The sequence below is a fragment of the Dermacentor andersoni genome, chromosome 6 (assembly GCF_023375885.2).
Source record: "Dermacentor andersoni chromosome 6, qqDerAnde1_hic_scaffold, whole genome shotgun sequence".
NCBI lineage: Eukaryota > Metazoa > Arthropoda > Arachnida > Ixodida > Ixodidae > Dermacentor > Dermacentor andersoni.
The window spans coordinates 110,847,412-110,867,289 of record NC_092819.1 but is presented as its reverse complement, the minus strand read 5'-3'; positions in this window follow the sequence as shown (position 1 = coordinate 110,867,289).

The following is a 19,878-nucleotide window of genomic DNA, read 5'->3' as shown; positions in this document are numbered from 1 at the left end:
CATCCAAACTCGATCAGGCGACTCTGGGCAATACGCGTGCTTGGGGCGAGATCTTGCGCACAGGCATAGCACGTATCTTTGAACTTCCGAGCCGAAGAAAGGACAAGATCTTCGCTTTTAATGTGAGCGAACCTCAATTATAGGCCTGCTCTTTCCAGCTTGGATAGACCCAGTGCGCTGTGCACGCTCAATATCACGCGGTTCTATTTGTACATCTTAATATTGTTTACAATGTGCAAAAATGATTTTCTCAGAATCAGACCATGATTCTTTTTGTTTATCAGCGATGCTGCAAAAAACAAGGTAATTTCTTCTAGATCTATTTTCAGCATCATTTATCTGGCAGACAATACACCTAACTGTGCTATATTTTCAGTGCTTCTCTCATGAAGTTTGCCCAATTAAATCTGCGTGTCGTCGATACCAGCGCAGGCTGTCTCAATTTTGTCTCGCCACGTGCTTTATTTTCACTGAACGTTTTATTTATTTATTTATTTAAAATACCTTACAGGCCCTATGGGGGCATTGTGTAAGGGGGGCTACAAAATCAGGACAAAGAAAAGAAGAGTGAGCAGCCTTCTAAAGTGCAATACAAAGATACGCCTCAATGCAGGGCTAATCAACATTACTACCAAGATCAAAACATGAAAAAGGAACAACTGAAGCAATGAAAGGCCACAGAGGTACACTTAAGGAAATAACACGAGTAAAACTTAACGTAAGGCACTAATACTAGAAAGTACAATACACGAATGATGAACATATCTGGGAGTACAATTCTTGAAGGGATATTTAGAGAAAAAGACGCAGAAAAGCAGTAATATATACAGGGCATACAAGTGAACACGTGACGCAGCATAAAATAGTAATTCATAACAGCGAGATAGCAATGCATCAATAAGGAATAAAAAAAATAAAAAGAAAATAAAAACATCACAAGAAGTTTGAAGCACATTGCCAAGTGTAAGAAACAAGATAAAGTGATTTGTAAGTGCTATTATGAAAAATGCTTGTGTGGCATTATAAACATATTTGTGAAACAAGGATAACAGAGTGATATTACGGCGAAGAACTAAAGGCTGTATGGAATTATCGAGTTTCATTTGCGTTACGCTGCAGTGATGGCTATAATTACGTGAAATGAAACGGGCAGCTCGGTTCTGGACTGATTCAAGGATGTCGATTAAGTATGTAGGATGTGGGGACCAAATGGATGATGCATACTCGAGCTGTGGACGAACAAATGTCTGATAGGCCAATTTGCGGATGTTGGAAGGTGAATTACCCAGATTACGACGTAGGTAACCTAATGTCCTTGAAGCTTTTGCGCAAACGGCTGCAATGTGGTCGGTCCAGGAGAGGTTTTCGGTTAGGTGAACACCCACATATTTATACGACACTCTATGTAACAATTCTTTATTATGGACGTTGTATAAAAATGTGAGTTGTCACGCTTACGACTAAAAGAAATTACCGGACATTTTGATACATTTAAAGCCCTTAACCAGGTGTTGCATCAATTATGAACTAGGCTAAGGTCATTTTGAAGGGCCAGGTGGTCTTCAGTACTGTTAATTGATCTGCAAATAATGCAGTCGTCAGCGAAAATACGTAAGCGAGAAGAAACATTAAGTGGCAAATCATTTATGTAAATTAGGAAGAGTAAAGGGCCCAAAACACTGCCCTGAGGCACACCAGAAGTAACGTAAGTAGGAGACGAAGCAATATTATTAACTACTGTGAAATGTTGACGATTCGAAAGAAAATTACGAAGCCATGTTAGAGTGAAGGAGTCAAGTCGAAGTGCAGTAAATTTTGCAATAAAGCGACAATGAGCTGCAGGATCAAATGCTTTGGAAAAGTCAAGAAAAATGCAATAGGCCTGCTGGTTTTGTTCATGTTAAGGTGCAGGTTAGTCGTGAATTCGAGTAACTGTGTCTCACATGATAATCCTTTCCTGAAACCATGTTGATGGCGAAAAAAGAAATTATTGGACTCTAGGTGATTATAAATATGAGAAGCAATTATATGTTCGAGCATCTTGCAGCAAATGCCGGTCAACAAAATTGGACGTTAATTTTCCGGGGAGTTTTTATTGCCAGTTTTAACTATGGGTATGAATTTGGCCATTTTCCAGTCATTAGGCAGCTGTTCCGATGACAAAGACTGCTTGAATATATGGTACAGAATGTTACTGGATATAGAAATGGTATTTTTTACTATCTTGGAACTAATATTATCAATAGCAGATGAAATAGATAACTTAAAATTTTTAATAAGACATGCAATTCCCTGCACCGAGATTTCAATACTTTCCATGAATTGCCAGTAACAATCAGCAACATCAGGTACATTGGTATGATCCTCGCGGCTGAAAATCGATGGAAAAAACATTAAACGTAGAGGGGCATTCATTCTCAGAGAGGGGAGTATTTCAATCGCTATGTAAGGCTATGCGGTTAGAGTCACGGTCAGGTGATATAATTCGCCAAAACTTTTTCGGATTCGAATGTAAGAGAGAAGGTAAATCTGTGGAGAAATATTTATTTTTAGCTGCAGCTAAGGCAGAACAGTACGTTTTTAAGCAAAGCCTGTACCTTTCCCACGAAGGAGCATTATTGACGCGTTTAGCGGTATTGTACAGACGTTTCTTTTTATTCCTAAGCTTACGTAGCGCATTATTATCATCATCAAGTTTTTTTTTCAATAGACTTTAGTTGTTCAAGCATTACGGTCTGCCCAGATTCCATTTCTTTCCAAACATTAAGAATCTCTTTGTCGGGGCCGGGGTTAGATTCGATATCACCAGCTAGCATGAAAAGCTTTAACAGCATATGCACACAATCACACACAATTGAACAAAAGCGCTGTGGGCCCTGCAGCACAAAGAGTGCACGGTGGCTACTAGGATATGTGTAAAGGCAATATGAGTTCGTTACCTGCACCAGAAGGAAGCGTGGAATGTTAGCACGGGCCATCGCTAGCTTGCTGCTGGGCCCCCTGAAGGGCGCGTTGCTCGGGCGTAGCTTTTTAACAGAATTCCACGCATGCGCAGAATGCACAGGGGAGGTCCCGGTGTTAAGATGACTGAGTGAATGTCACGATGCTTGCAGATATAGTCGGTGGCCGTGTACAAAGTGCGTGGACCGCAATGTGCTCTCAGTGAGTCGGTGATTTGAAGCCCAGGACGGTTCCACTGGCTCCACCGCAATATGCCAGTATACCGGAAGTTTTCCGCCTGGACTTAACCTGGCGACAGATTCTGGGCACGGGGCGCGAAAGCTGGAAGGCTCCAGAAGCTGCATGCTCCAAAGTCCGAGGAACTGCACCAGGAAGAAGCGTGGAACGTTAGCACGCGCCATCGCTAGCTTGCTGCCGGGCCCACTCTGCATCGTAGCAACGGGCAGTCCTGGCCAATAGTATCTTTGTCGCACTCTGTTCAGCGTTCGCTTGCATCGTACATGCCTAGAAGTGATCTCGTTTTGACATGCTTCTTGTGCGTCACAATGAAGAGGAGTAGGAACGACGAACAAACAACTCGATCCGCTTGAAGATAAGTTCATTTTGTATAGAACTTTGTTCGTTAAGAAATCGACGACAATTCTCTTGCGAACGACGAGCAAACAACTCGATCCACTTGAAGAGAAGTTCATTTTGTATAGAACTTTGTTCGTTAAGAAATCGATGACAATTCTCTTGCGAAATCCTTAGGTGCGGTCTGAGCTCGTCCGAGCAAGGAATTAATGAAGCCAAGCACCTCAGGGTCGTGATGTTGCTGATGTGCATTGAATAGTATAGGTGTCGAGTAAGCCAAAGCGGTCAACTTTTTATTGGAAGCAGGAGCCGACTCCATCGTTCCCGAGGCTGGCAATCAGCGTAGGTATGACGCTTCCCCGAGCTGTAGATGTCTCTCATTTCAAAGTCTTGCAGTCTAAGGCTCCAACCTGCTAATCACCCTGAAGGATCTTTAAGATTTGTGAGCCAGCAGAGTGAATGATGGTCGCTGAGCGTACAAATATGGGCGAGATTGTGTAACCTACGTTACGACGGCGAGGCACTCCTTCTCAGTCGTAGAGCAGTTAGCTTCTATACTTGAGAGCGCTTTGCTTACATAAGCGATCGCTCTTTTGGGTCCTCACGGCACTGCAAAAGCACGGCTCCGGGAGCAACATTGTTGGAATCAGGGTGAAGCATTGTAAAAGCCGTCTCGTCAAATTGGGCAAGCACAAGGGGCGTTTGTAAACGGTGGATCATCGCCCCATAAAAAAAAAGCAACGTCATCCCTCGTGAGGCGACTCAACGGCGTGCAATGCGACCACAGTCTGCAATAAAGCGGCGACAATATGCGCAGAGGCCCAGGAAGCACCAGACAGCCTTTTATATAAAGGTACAGGGGACTCCACTTCAGTGGCAGTTTTGTTGGAATCAGGGTGGACATCCGCGTGACTGACGACATGGTCAAAGAACTACAGCTGCTCAAAGCGAAAATGACATTTCTCCGGCTTTAGGGCAAGGCCAGCGACTGGAGAATCGCTTTAAGCCGGTCAAGGTGCTCGTCAAAAGTTGCGTAACCCATTATGACATCGTCGAGATAAACTAAAAAGGTTTTCCACTTCAGCCCCGAAAGCAGGATATTCATAAGCCGTTAGAAAGTAGCAGGTGCAGACCTTAGATTCCTATAGTTCATCTGGCGTGACAAAAGCGGTTTTCTCACGGTCTCACGGGTCTACCTCAATTTGCCAATAGTCGCCTTTCAAGTCCATGGAAGGGAAATCAGGAGCGTTTCGTAGCGGAGGCGTGCCTTCTTTATCACCTGATTTATCTTTCGATAATCGACACAGACACATAGGGTGTCGTCCTTCTTCACAAAAACTATACGTGATGCCCAGCGGCTATAGGAAGGCTGGATCACATCGTCTTCAAGCATTCGGTTTACCTGCAGTTGTATCGCCTCGCCTTATTTTAGGGCGACACGATAAGTGTTTTGTTGAATCGGTCTCGTTGCGTCCTATGTGATTAGGCGATCCTTGGTTAGGGGCGTCCGACAGACCCTTGGCGACGACGCAAAGCAGTAGTGGAACTATTCCAGTAACGCAAGAAGCCGTTCGCACTCGTGTTGCGGTAAAGTAGTGTTTACGTCAAGCACTGGTGCTGGGTCTTGCGCAGTCTCTTTCTAGTTTACTGAAAGGCATCCCCGAATATCGAAGACATCGTCAAAATATGCTACAGTCATGCCCCTTGGTAGGTGCCGTTGCTGTGTGCTAAAATTGGTTAACAATAGGTACGTGCGCCTATCAGTGACAGTTACGATGCCTCGTCCAACGAAGACGCCGTGAGTAAATAACGGGGTTACATGGTCTGCAACTCATTCACAATCAGACGGCACGTCACATGCCACCGAAAAGGATACATGACCGAGGTGGGACGACCACGTCGTTTTCGATGAGACAATAGGAGTTGCGTTACGGTGGCATATTGGGAATTGAACCGGGACTCTTTTAAAACGTAACCGAGCGTGTTGATTATGGCGCCATATTCCCGTGGAATATCGATGGCTATGATTAAATCTTTACAACATGTTGGAAGGACGGCGAAAGTGTCCACGAAAGGAGAATCTCCGCAGGTCATTCTCGCCGTACAGCTTTCAGCAGGCATGAGCACTTGGGCGCCTGCCCTCCTGATATGGGGGGCCGTCCAGGGCGTTCTTACTTTGTTAAAGCGAACGGCTAGACATTGACTCAATATGGAATGATCGGCACCAGTGTCGACTGGTGCTGTCACTTGCTGTCCGTCAACGGAGACAAGAAGATTTGCGCTCAAATTTCGTCAGTATGAGGGCCTGTCGGCTTCACGGCGTAATGCCGCGGGGTTATGGTGGTTTTTACTCATCTTGTTGTCGGCCCGTTCCCTTACCCCCAGTGGTCACCACCGTAAGTGTCCCCGGTGTGGGCTGGGTGAGCTTCTTCCCCGGAGTTCAGCAAAATGACTTCCATTCGGCGAAGATGAATGAGCAGGAGACGCAGAGCATGACCGTCGGCCGAGGTCTGTGTGGTGGTTAGGCAGAGAGCCATGCTTCACAGTGCGCGTTAGCGGAGGACCCTTGAAAGCAGCGTCGTCGCAGCGTAGCATGTAGTCGTCAGAAGCGCGTCGACCGTCAAACCAGAATTGACGAGGTCGGAATGTGGCGTCGTGGGACCAGCAAAAGCGGACAATATGACATTTGCCTCCGCAGTTATAACAGAGGGGACGCGTATCGACAATGCGCCATACATACGTTTTTCGAATTTGTGGATGCGTCCAAGCCTCGTCTTGTGGCGGTGACCAGAATGCCGCCGACGACGTTTGTCGGTAGGGCGGGATCGGCACAACGGGGGGATGTCTCTGCTATCTTTTGCGACCATGGGAGTTACTGAGGGATCCAGCGCTATCTTTGTTTGCAACCCGTTACCATGCACTGTGATGCTGCTACGAGGGGAATGTCTTGGTAGCGTGGAACCTTTGAAGCCACGCATGTTACAGACGTGCCCTATGGCAGGCACTGCGCCACTTAAAGTACGCACAGTGCTATTTCTATGTCTACTCCGTCACCCTGTGAAGCATACGGTTTCTCCATTGCTCATGACCTAGATTACTCCGGCCCAACGTTCCCAGCATATGTGCCTGTTAGAAGAACTTCGCTATTCTTTCGACGTCGGGCAACTTTCGCTGGGCCGGACGTCTACTGTTACGCGTCGCATCCACATGGGGTCCCAACTGCCACTGCGACAAACCCCGTATCGCGTGTCTCCCAGAGAAAGTCGTGTAATTAAAGAGCAAGTCGTTGACATGCTTCGACCCGAAGTGGTTCGACCTTCGAACAGTTAATGGTCGTCTTTGTCGGGAAAAAAAAGCTTCTGTGCGGTTCTGTGTGGACTCTCGTCGCCACAACAAGATTACTCGCAGGGACATTTACCCGCTGCAGTGAATTGATGACGCCGTTGACAAACTACAAGGAGCAGATTTATTTTTTTCTCTCGGTCTGCGCTCGGGTTATTGGCAAGTACCCATGGGAGACGACGATCAACCGAAGATAGCTTTTGTCACACACGACGGCTTGTAGGAATTACACGTCCTGCAGTTTGGACTTTGTAATGCACCAGCAACTCTTAAGCACGTGACGGATACCGTTCTGTGTGACTTAAAATGCCATACAGACTTGTGGTTCTTTGACGACGTCGTTTTCACTCCAGATTTCCGCACGTACCTTCAACGCCTCCGGCTTGTTTTGACGTGCACGAGATACGTCGGCCTAAATCTAAATTTAAAGAAGTGCAGATTTCCAACATGGCGGCTGACCATACTAGGTGACGTCGTCTCCAAGGATGGAATTCTCCCTGATTCAGCCAAACTTCAGGCCGTTGCCGAATTCCCTAAATCTACATCCGTCAACAACCTGCGCAGTTTTGTAGAGCGGTGTTCATACTTCAGACGCTTCATCGGAAACATCGCCACATTCACATCGCCCCTGACAGAGTTTCTTGGAAGCACCGGGCCCCTCTCTTCGTGGTCGTCCGATTGTGATGACGCGTTCGCAAGCCTGTGTCCTTTGCTGAAGTGCTCTCCAATTTTGCGTCACTACGACCCGACAGCCCCTACAGAGGTCTATAGGGTGCAGAGGCCGCGGTGCTGGCCTCGGCGCTGTTCTTGCGGAGCGCAAACACGAGGTTTCTGATTATGTTGTGGTCTAAGTATGCAAGTCGCACGCTTACGAAAGCCGAGAGTATCTACACCGTGATAAAATTAGAATGTTTCGCGATCATATGGGCTCTTACTGAGTTCCGGCCATATTTGTATGGCCGCCCATTTGACGTGGTCAAGGACCACCACGCACTTTGTTGGTTGTCGTCACTGGAAGACCCCTCAGGCCGCCTTTCTCGTTAAGCACGTCATCTGCAGGGCTACGAAATTCAGCCGACAGCTTTTGCGCCGCGTGAGAGAATTGGCGAGTGCGAACGTTTATCGCTTCGCGTGGCATGGTAACGGGAAAATTGATGTTTGAAAGAAAGAGAGTGAACCTGCGGTTGTTATTCGCTACACAACTAACCTCGATAAACTGTGCTGTAGCTGAAGTCTATAGCTAACCTGTCTGTTCATCTGTGTCGTATTTCATGGACCGAGTAAATTTATCGGGCTTAGGTACAATCATCCGAAGCTACGGTTCGAATTGCTGCTGTTGTGTACAGTTTACCCTTATATCTGGCACAAACGAGAGAGATAAATTTTAGTGTATCTCGTGTTTTTTTTGTGGGGGGGGGGGGGGAGGGGCACAACAGAATGTCCATTTAGTGTTGTCATATTCTCTGAAACATGGCTTGTTTTGGAAGAGGATGTGTATAATTTTCCTAGTTACAAATCTTTTTACATGAACCGCCGTGATCAACGATGCAGACAGGTCTCAATGCTTGCTTCAAATTCTGAGTTTCTCTCCGAATGCTGTTGCACTAATCAGCATGATGAATTCGTCGTTGTTAAATGCACCAATCTGATTTTCTGTTTGCTACCCGACGCCATTGGGAAATCATCTGCTGCTTTTAACGTATGTAGAATAACTGTTAGCATTCGTTAACATCAACAATTATGAATAGTTCTTGATGGTGACAGATATAAATATAATTCCTCAGCAATACCATGAAACTATAATTCGAATTTTTGCTAAATAAACATCTCTGTCAAAACGTGATTACGACGCCTACGCGAGTTGCGGCAATATGTCGACTGCATTGGAGTTGTTTAGAACAAATTTAAATCTAACTTTGACATGTCTTCTGTAAGACCTGGTGTTCTAGTACAGGCAACTACTGATCACTGACTTTTGTTTATATTCATTACCACTGCAGTTGAAAAACAAAAACAACTGCATCAAGCATTCTATTATTGACTTACCAATCCTAGTATGTTGTCAGCATTCCCAGATTTTCTTGCCAGCCTTTCTTGGGATTATATGTATAAAACACAGCAGATGCGGCTTATGACAAGTTCATGCAAACGTTTTTGGAAATATACTATGCATGTTTTCTACTGAAAACCTTCAAGCCCACCAAAAAATGGCGCAAGCCATTGATAGATAACACCTGCTTTAACTCGTAAGCAAAAGAGACTTGTTGTAGAGTTCAATCAAGCAAAGTAAATCACCGAAAGCGTTGAAATCTCTTAAAAGATATAGAAACTACGCCACGAAACAACTAAGTTTTGCTAACGTTTACAACGTTTAACTAAAAACTCAATCATTGTGATATTCGAGGCACAGCTCATTATCTTCTTACGTCCTACCTCTGTTGAAGGTAGGACGTAAGGTTCCTAGGTACAGCCGGGGACGATTCTGAGTTGGAACCTGCAAAGTCTCGTAGGGCAACATACTGGGTCCGTGTCTTTTCATTTTATATATGAATGAAATAGTCAATGTTGATCCGTCTCCAAAGTGCGTAGTTTACGCAGACGACAGCAGGCTGTTTTCTTTTTGAGGATGACTCAGGTTCTAACATGTAAAATCGAGCCCATGAAACGCTTTCAAACATACAAATCTTTGCGACAAACAATTATGATTAACGTGGAAAAGAAAGGCAGGGAAGTTTCAGCCACTTAAGAAGAAGGTTCAACTATCCGCCATTAAGCTAAATAATACTGAAATAGAATGAGTACCGTCTGTAAGCCAGACGAGTAGCAGGTAACAAAAAGCACTTTATTCCGAAACGCAGCCGGGTATATAAGAAGCGCTGCGATAAGTAGGGGGCGTGTTGCACATGCGCACTGGTTGACTTCCAGGCATGATATTGCGATCCAGTACATCTTCCCTTCTTTGGGAGAAAAAAAAAAGAACAACGAAGGAACATTGAAGAACATTTTCATTTCCAAACAAGGATCGCTTTGCTATTTACGTTCAGGAAGTGGATAACGTTGCGGCTCTTGGCGTACCCGTTCACTTCTTCGAAGTGGGGCTTGAATTGCGTCTGCTGGCGTACTTGGCACAGCCTGTCTTCGGGTTTCTGCTTGTGATTCAGCAGGCTGAGCAGCATCTGTGGCCCTGAGATGCTCTCTCGTACGGCGTAACTGCTGTCCACTGTCTGTAGCCACTAAGTAGGATCGCGGTGCCCCTGCAGGACCAATTACCATGGCCGGGGCCCACGTTCTGCTTTGGGTGTCGTATACGGACACTCTGTTTCCGCTACGAAGGTCTGGCAAAGCCCGTGTCGTTCTGTTGTAGTAGGAACGCTGTTTATGTCGTATCTCTTGTAGTCGCTGACGGATTGCTTCCGTGGGTATCGTCTTGGGCTCCAGGTGACAGTTGAGAACCGGGAGTTGGCTTCTGGTGTGACGTCCCATGAGCCTTTGAGCTGCCGACTGCAACTGTTCGTCCCTCGGAGTATTCCGCCACTCCAACAACGCACTGTAAAATTCAAGGGTAGAAAACGGGCATTTGTTTAGCAGATGTTTAGCTTCCTGAACGGCACGCTCTGCCAAGCCGTTGGCGCGCGGATGGTACGGGCTAGAAGTGGTGTGGCTGATATTAAATTGACCTGTGAATGCTTGAAATGTTGCACTGCTGAAAGGAGGGCCGTTGTCAGTGCACAGTTTGGCGGGAATGCCATGTGTCGCGAAGATTTCTGCACTTGCGTTGATCACAACAGCAGCGGTAGTCCGACTAAGCTTGCGAACCTCGAAGAAAAACGAGTAGGAATCTACCACTATGAGGTAATCATTGCCTTCGTGGTGAAAAAGATCGACCCCAACAACCTGCCATGGCAAACTCGGTACTTCGTGGCTCAGCATGGGCAGCCTTGCATTTCTTTGTACTTGTCGCGAATGGCGCATGACTTCGCTACATCAGAAATGTTGGCGTTCATGTTTGGCCAGTACATTCTTGCTCTCGCCTTCATTTTGTCTTCGCCGCAATGTGCAGCGTGGAGCAGGCCGAGAACTTCCTTGCGTTTTGATGGAGGAATTACAAGCTTGTTGCGTCTGAGAAGCAGCCCATCCTCGACGTGTAGCTCATCACGGTAGCTCCAGTATGGCTTTAAGGCATCCGGGAGCTGCTGCTTGCTTTTGGGCCACTCTGTACTCGCGTAACGGCAGAGTTCGGTCATGAGGGTGTCCTGAGCAGTCTCAGTTCTGATACTGAGCAGCTGTTGATCTGAAACAGGTAACGAAGAAACAACATTGACTTGAAAGTGCTCTGTTTCATCCACCAGCTCTGTTTTGCAAGGAAAGCGTGAAAGTGCGTCGGCCAAAGACAGTTCCTTTCCTGGTTTGTATATCACGCTGATAGGGAATCTTTGAAGCGTGAGGCGCATGCGTTGAAGGCGAAGAGGGCAATCGCAAAGTGGTTTCTTGAAAATCGATTCCAGTGGTCGGTGGTCCGATTCTACCGTGACTAGTGGTTGACCGAGTATGTAGTCCTTGAATTTGATGCAGCCATGAACTATGGCTAGGGTTTCCTTTTCAATTTGTGCGTACCGCTGTTGTGTGGCAGTTAAGGAGCGGGACGAATATGCAATGGGGTGGTCATCTTGCACGATGACTGCTCCGACACCGTACTGGCTCGCGTCCACGGACAGTTTCACTGGCTTAGACTGGTCAAAGTATGCTAGGACTGGTGCTGTGGCAAGACTAGCTCGTAACTTTTGGAAACTGTTTTCCTGCACTTCTGTCCACGTCCAAGCGACGTCCTTCTTAAGTAGCTCCCGAATAGGTGCAGATGCGACTGACCGGTTTGGGATGAACCGAGACACAAAGTTTATCATTCCAAGGAACACTTGAAGCTCCTTACGGTTCTTCGGCGGTGGAACTTGCATGATGTCGTGAACTCTGTCTTTGTCCAGTGACAGTCCTTCAGCGGTGAGGAGGTGGCCCATGTAACGTACACTGGCCTGCAAGAATTGGCACTTTTTTTATTGAGCTTTAGATTACGTTCCCTACAGCGTTCAAGCAAGGCGGTGAGGTTCGTGTCGTGCTCCTGCCTTGTCTTTCCCCAGACCAATATATCGTCCATTACGAGAGCTATGCCAGCCAAGCTTCCAACGACCTCGTGCATGGCACGTTGAAAAACCTTTGGTGCTGATGTGATGCCGAATGGCATGCGCAGAAATGTGTACCTTCCGAACGGCGTGCTCATGGTGCAAACGCGCGAACTTTCTTCGTCGAGGGTTATTTGCCAGAACCCTGACGCGGCATCGAGGGTAGAAAAATACTTGGCTCCTTGCAGCCGCGGCAGTACGTCTTCCAATGTAGGCATATGGTAATGCTCCCGCAAAATCGCCTTGTTTAAGTCGGAAGGATCCAAGCATATGCGTATCTTATCCTTTTTCAGTACTACGACCATACAGCTAGACCACGAGCAGGGCTCTGTCATCTTTGCAATGACGCCATCGCGTTCCATCTCGTCGAGCTTCGCTTTCACGGGCTCTTGGAGGGCGACGGGAATTCTCCTCGCTGGTTTTATGGTTGGTCGTACATCGGGCTTCAGCTGCAGGCGATAGGCGATGCCCTCAAGTTGTCCTAGACCCTGGAAGACGTCTTCAAAGCCAGATATGAGGATCTCGGACACTTCGTTGACGGCATCTATGCGTTTTATCAGGCCCAGTTTCTCAGCGACGTGTCCGCTTAATGTAACTGGTACATCTTGGACAACAGCAAAAAACGTAACCTCGGTGCTTCGAGTCTTGTTAGACACGAGCAGGTTTATCTTTCCGATTGCTCGTTCTGTGTGGCCGAAAAACGTACGAAATGTTGCGTAACAGTTCTGCGCAGGCGCCGCGGACAACTTTCGAAAGACCGTTTCTGGCATAACACAACAGTTCGCCCCTGTGTCTATCTTACATTTGGTCATGATACCAGCCACATTTAACACTGACACCCAGTGCTCGTCACTCGTGACCGCAGAAAAGCAGTAATATAAGACGCAGAAAAGCAGTAATATATACAGGGCATACAAGTGAACACGTGACGCAGCATAAAATAGTAATTCATAACAGCGAGATAGCAATGCATCAATAAGGAATAAAAAAAATAAAAATAAAATAAAAACATCACAAGAAGTTTGAAGCACATTGCCAAGTGTAAGAAACAAGATAAAGTGATTTGTAAGTGCTATTATGAAAAATGCTTGTGTGGCATTATAAACATATTTGTGAAACAAGGATAACAGAGTGATATTACGGCGAAGAACTAAAGGCTGTATGGAATTATCGAGTTTCATTTGCGTTACGCTGCAGTGATGGCTATAATTACGTGAAATGAAACGGGCAGCTCGGTTCTGGACTGATTCAAGGATGTCGATTAAGTATGTAGGATGTGGGGACCAAATGGATGATGCATACTCGAGCTGTGGACGAACAAATGTCTGATAGGCCAATTTGCGGATGTTGGAAGGTGAATTACCCAGATTACGACGTAGGTAACCTAATGTCCTTGAAGCTTTTGCGCAAACGGCTGCAATGTGGTCGGTCCAGGAGAGGTTTTCGGTTAGGTGAACACCCACATATTTATACGACACTCTATGTAACAATTCTTTATTATGGACGTTGTATAAAAATGTGAGTTGTCACGCTTACGACTAAAAGAAATTACCGGACATTTTGATACATTTAAAGCCCTTAACCAGGTGTTGCATCAATTATGAACTAGGCTAAGGTCATTTTGAAGGGCCAGGTGGTCTTCAGTACTGTTAATTGATCTGCAAATAATGCAGTCGTCAGCGAAAATACGTAAGCGAGAAGAAACATTAAGTGGCAAATCATTTATGTAAATTAGGAAGAGTAAAGGGCCCAAAACACTGCCCTGAGGCACACCAGAAGTAACGTAAGTAGGAGACGAAGCAATATTATTAACTACTGTGAAATGTTGACGATTCGAAAGAAAATTACGAAGCCATGTTAGAGTGAAGGAGTCAAGTCGAAGTGCAGTAAATTTTGCAATAAAGCGACAATGAGCTGCAGGATCAAATGCTTTGGAAAAGTCAAGAAAAATGCAATAGGCCTGCTGGTTTTGTTCATGTTAAGGTGCAGGTTAGTCGTGAATTCGAGTAACTGTGTCTCACATGATAATCCTTTCCTGAAACCATGTTGATGGCGAAAAAAGAAATTATTGGACTCTAGGTGATTATAAATATGAGAAGCAATTATATGTTCGAGCATCTTGCAGCAAATGCCGGTCAACAAAATTGGACGTTAATTTTCCGGGGAGTTTTTATTGCCAGTTTTAACTATGGGTATGAATTTGGCCATTTTCCAGTCATTAGGCAGCTGTTCCGATGACAAAGACTGCTTGAATATATGGTACAGAATGTTACTGGATATAGAAATGGTATTTTTTACTATCTTGGAACTAATATTATCAATAGCAGATGAAATAGATAACTTAAAATTTTTAATAAGACATGCAATTCCCTGCACCGAGATTTCAATACTTTCCATGAATTGCCAGTAACAATCAGCAACATCAGGTACATTGGTATGATCCTCGCGGCTGAAAATCGATGGAAAAAACATTAAACGTAGAGGGGCATTCATTCTCAGAGAGGGGAGTATTTCAATCGCTATGTAAGGCTATGCGGTTAGAGTCACGGTCAGGTGATATAATTCGCCAAAACTTTTTCGGATTCGAATGTAAGAGAGAAGGTAAATCTGTGGAGAAATATTTATTTTTAGCTGCAGCTAAGGCAGAACAGTACGTTTTTAAGCAAAGCCTGTACCTTTCTCACGAAGGAGCATTATTGACGCGTTTAGCGGTATTGTACAGACGTTTCTTTTTATTCCTAAGCTTACGTAGCGCATTATTATCATCATCAAGTTTTTTTTTCAATAGACTTTAGTTGTTCAAGCATTACGGTCTGCCCAGATTCCATTTCTTTCCAAACATTAAGAATCTCTTTGTCGGGGCCGGGGTTAGATTCGATATCACCAGCTAGCATGAAAAGCTTTAACAGCATATGCACACAATCACACACAATTGAACAAAAGCGCTGTGGGCCCTGCAGCACAAAGAGTGCACGGTGGCTACTAGGATATGTGTAAAGGCAATATGAGTTCGTTACCTGCACCAGAAGGAAGCGTGGAATGTTAGCACGGGCCATCGCTAGCTTGCTGCTGGGCCCCCTGAAGGGCGCGTTGCTCGGGCGTAGCTTTTTAACAGAATTCCACGCATGCGCAGAATGCACAGGGGAGGTCCCGGTGTTAAGATGACTGAGTGAATGTCACGATGCTTGCAGATATAGTCGGTGGCCGTGTACAAAGTGCGTGGACCGCAATGTGCTCTCAGTGAGTCGGTGATTTGAAGCCCAGGACGGTTCCACTGGCTCCACCGCAATATGCCAGTATACCGGAAGTTTTCCGCCTGGACTTAACCTGGCGACAGATTCTGGGCACGGGGCGCGAAAGCTGGAAGGCTCCAGAAGCTGCATGCTCCAAAGTCCGAGGAACTGCACCAGGAAGAAGCGTGGAACGTTAGCACGCGCCATCGCTAGCTTGCTGCCGGGCCCACTCTGCATCGTAGCAACGGGCAGTCCTGGCCAATAGTATCTTTGTCGCACTCTGTTCAGCGTTCGCTTGCATCGTACATGCCTAGAAGTGATCTCGTTTTGACATGCTTCTTGTGCGTCACAATGAAGAGGAGTAGGAACGACGAACAAACAACTCGATCCGCTTGAAGATAAGTTCATTTTGTATAGAACTTTGTTCGTTAAGAAATCGACGACAATTCTCTTGCGAACGACGAGCAAACAACTCGATCCACTTGAAGAGAAGTTCATTTTGTATAGAACTTTGTTCGTTAAGAAATCGATGACAATTCTCTTGCGAAATCCTTAGGTGCGGTCTGAGCTCGTCCGAGCAAGGAATTAATGAAGCCAAGCACCTCAGGGTCGTGATGTTGCTGATGTGCATTGAATAGTATAGGTGTCGAGTAAGCCAAAGCGGTCAACTTTTTATTGGAAGCAGGAGCCGACTCCATCGTTCCCGAGGCTGGCAATCAGCGTAGGTATGACGCTTCCCCGAGCTGTAGATGTCTCTCATTTCAAAGTCTTGCAGTCTAAGGCTCCAACCTGCTAATCACCCTGAAGGATCTTTAAGATTTGTGAGCCAGCAGAGTGAATGATGGTCGCTGAGCGTACAAATATGGGCGAGATTGTGTAACCTACGTTACGACGGCGAGGCACTCCTTCTCAGTCGTAGAGCAGTTAGCTTCTATACTTGAGAGCGCTTTGCTTACATAAGCGATCGCTCTTTTGGGTCCTCACGGCACTGCAAAAGCACGGCTCCGGGAGCAACATTGTTGGAATCAGGGTGAAGCATTGTAAAAGCCGTCTCGTCAAATTGGGCAAGCACAAGGGGCGTTTGTAAACGGTGGATCATCGCCCCATAAAAAAAAAGCAACGTCATCCCTCGTGAGGCGACTCAACGGCGTGCAATGCGACCACAGTCTGCAATAAAGCGGCGACAATATGCGCAGAGGCCCAGGAAGCGCCAGACAGCCTTTTATCTAAAGGTACAGGGGACTCCACTTCAGTGGCAGTTTTGTTGGAATCAGGGTGGACATCCGCGTGACTGACGACATGGTCAAAGAACTACAGCTGCTCAAAGCGAAAATGACATTTCTCCGGCTTTAGGGCAAGGCCAGCGACTGGAGAATCGCTTTAAGCCGGTCAAGGTGCTCGTCAAAAGTTGCGTAACCCATTATGACATCGTCGAGATAAACTAAAAAGGTTTTCCACTTCAGCCCCGAAAGCAGGATATTCATAAGCCGTTAGAAAGTAGCAGGTGCAGACCTTAGATTCCTATAGTTCATCTGGCGTGACAAAAGCGGTTTTCTCACGGTCTCACGGGTCTACCTCAATTTGCCAATAGTCGCCTTTCAAGTCCATGGAAGGGAAATCAGGAGCGTTTCGTAGCGGAGGCGTGCCTTCTTTATCACCTGATTTATCTTTCGATAATCGACACAGACACATAGGGTGTCGTCCTTCTTCACAAAAACTATACGTGATGCCCAGCGGCTATAGGAAGGCTGGATCACATCGTCTTCAAGCATTCGGTTTACCTGCAGTTGTATCGCCTCGCCTTATTTTAGGGCGACACGATAAGTGTTTTGTTGAATCGGTCTCGTTGCGTCCTATGTGATTAGGCGATCCTTGGTTAGGGGCGTCCGACAGACCCTTGGCGACGACGCAAAGCAGTAGTGGAACTATTCCAGTAACGCAAGAAGCCGTTCGCACTCGTGTTGCGGTAAAGTAGTGTTTACGTCAAGCACTGGTGCTGGGTCTTGCGCAGTCTCTTTCTAGTTTACTGAAAGGCATCCCCGAATATCGAAGACATCGTCAAAATATGCTACAGTCATGCCCCTTGGTAGGTGCCGTTGCTGTGTGCTAAAATTGGTTAACAATAGGTACGTGCGCCTATCAGTGACAGTTACGATGCCTCGTCCAACGAAGACGCCGTGAGTAAATAACGGGGTTACATGGTCTGCAACTCATTCACAATCAGACGGCACGTCACATGCCACCGAAAAGGATACATGACCGAGGTGGGACGACCACGTCGTTTTCGATGAGACAATAGGAGTTGCGTTACGGTGGCATATTGGGAATTGAACCGGGACTCTTTTAAAACGTAACCGAGCGTGTTGATTATGGCGCCATATTCCCGTGGAATATCGATGGCTATGATTAAATCTTTACAACATGTTGGAAGGACGGCGAAAGTGTCCACGAAAGGAGAATCTCCGCAGGTCATTCTCGCCGTACAGCTTTCAGCAGGCATGAGCACTTGGGCGCCTGCCCTCCTGATATGGGGGGCCGTCCAGGGCGTTCTTACTTTGTTAAAGCGAACGGCTAGACATTGACTCAATATGGAATGATCGGCACCAGTGTCGACTGGTGCTGTCACTTGCTGTCCGTCAACGGAGACAAGAAGATTTGCGCTTAAATTTCGTCAGTATGAGGGCCTGTCGGCTTCACGGCGTAATGCCGCGGGGTTATGGTGGTTTTTACTCATCTTGTTGTCGGCCCGTTCCCTTACCCCCAGTGGTCACCACCGTAAGTGTCCCCGGTGTGGGCTGGGTGAGCTTCTTCCCCGGAGTTCAGCAAAATGACTTCCATTCGGCGAAGATGAATGAGCAGGAGACGCAGAGCATGACCGTCGGCCGAGGTCTGTGTGGTGGTTAGGCAGAGAGCCATGCTTCACAGTGCGCGTTAGCGGAGGACCCTTGAAAGCAGCGTCGTCGCAGCGTAGCATGTAGTCGTCAGAAGCGCGTCGACCGTCAAACCAGAATTGACGAGGTCGGAATGTGGCGTCGTGGGACCAGCAAAAGCGGACAATATGACATTTGCCTCCGCAGTTATAACAGAGGGGACGCGTATCGACAATGCGCCATACATACGTTTTTCGAATTTGTGGATGCGTCCAAGCCTCGTCTTGTGGCGGTGACCAGAATGCCGCCGACGACGTTTGTCGGTAGGGCGGGATCGGCACAACGGGGGGATGTCTCTGCTATCTTTTGCGACCATGGGAGTTACTGAGGGATCCAGCGCTATCTTTGTTTGCAACCCGTTACCATGCACTGTGATGCTGCTACGAGGGGAATGTCTTGGTAGCGTGGAACCTTTGAAGCCACGCATGTTACAGACGTGCCCTATGGCAGGCACTGCGCCACTTAAAGTACGCACAGTGCTATTTCTATGTCTACTCCGTCACCCTGTGAAGCATACGGTTTCTCCATTGCTCATGACCTAGATTACTCCGGCCCAACGTTCCCAGCATATGTGCCTGTTAGAAGAACTTCGCTATTCTTTCGACGTCGGGCAACTTTCGCTGGGCCGGACGTCTACTGTTACGCGTCGCATCCACATGGGGTCCCAACTGCCACTGCGACAAACCCCGTATCGCGTGTCTCCCAGAGAAAGTCGTGTAATTAAAGAGCAAGTCGTTGACATGCTTCGACCCGAAGTGGTTCGACCTTCGAACAGTTAATGGTCGTCTTTGTCGGGAAAAAAAAGCTTCTGTGCGGTTCTGTGTGGACTCTCGTCGCCACAACAAGATTACTCGCAGGGACATTTACCCGCTGCAGTGAATTGATGACGCCGTTGACAAACTACAAGGAGCAGATTTATTTTTTTCTCTCGGTCTGCGCTCGGGTTATTGGCAAGTACCCATGGGAGACGACGATCAACCGAAGATAGCTTTTGTCACACACGACGGCTTGTAGGAATTACACGTCCTGCAGTTTGGACTTTGTAATGCACCAGCAACTCTTAAGCACGTGACGGATACCGTTCTGTGTGACTTAAAATGCCATACAGACTTGTGGTTCTTTGACGACGTCGTTTTCACTCCAGATTTCCGCACGTACCTTCAACGCCTCCGGCTTGTTTTGACGTGCACGAGATACGTCGGCCTAAATCTAAATTTAAAGAAGTGCAGATTTCCAACATGGCGGCTGACCATACTAGGTGACGTCGTCTCCAAGGATGGAATTCTCCCTGATTCAGCCAAACTTCAGGCCGTTGCCGAATTCCCTAAATCTACATCCGTCAACAACCTGCGCAGTTTTGTAGAGCGGTGTTCATACTTCAGACGCTTCATCGGAAACATCGCCACATTCACATCGCCCCTGACAGAGTTTCTTGGAAGCACCGGGCCCCTCTCTTCGTGGTCGTCCGATTGTGATGACGCGTTCGCAAGCCTGTGTCCTTTGCTGAAGTGCTCTCCAATTTTGCGTCACTACGACCCGACAGCCCCTACAGAGGTCTATAGGGTGCAGAGGCCGCGGTGCTGGCCTCGGCGCTGTTCTTGCGGAGCGCAAACACGAGGTTTCTGATTATGTTGTGGTCTAAGTATGCAAGTCGCACGCTTACGA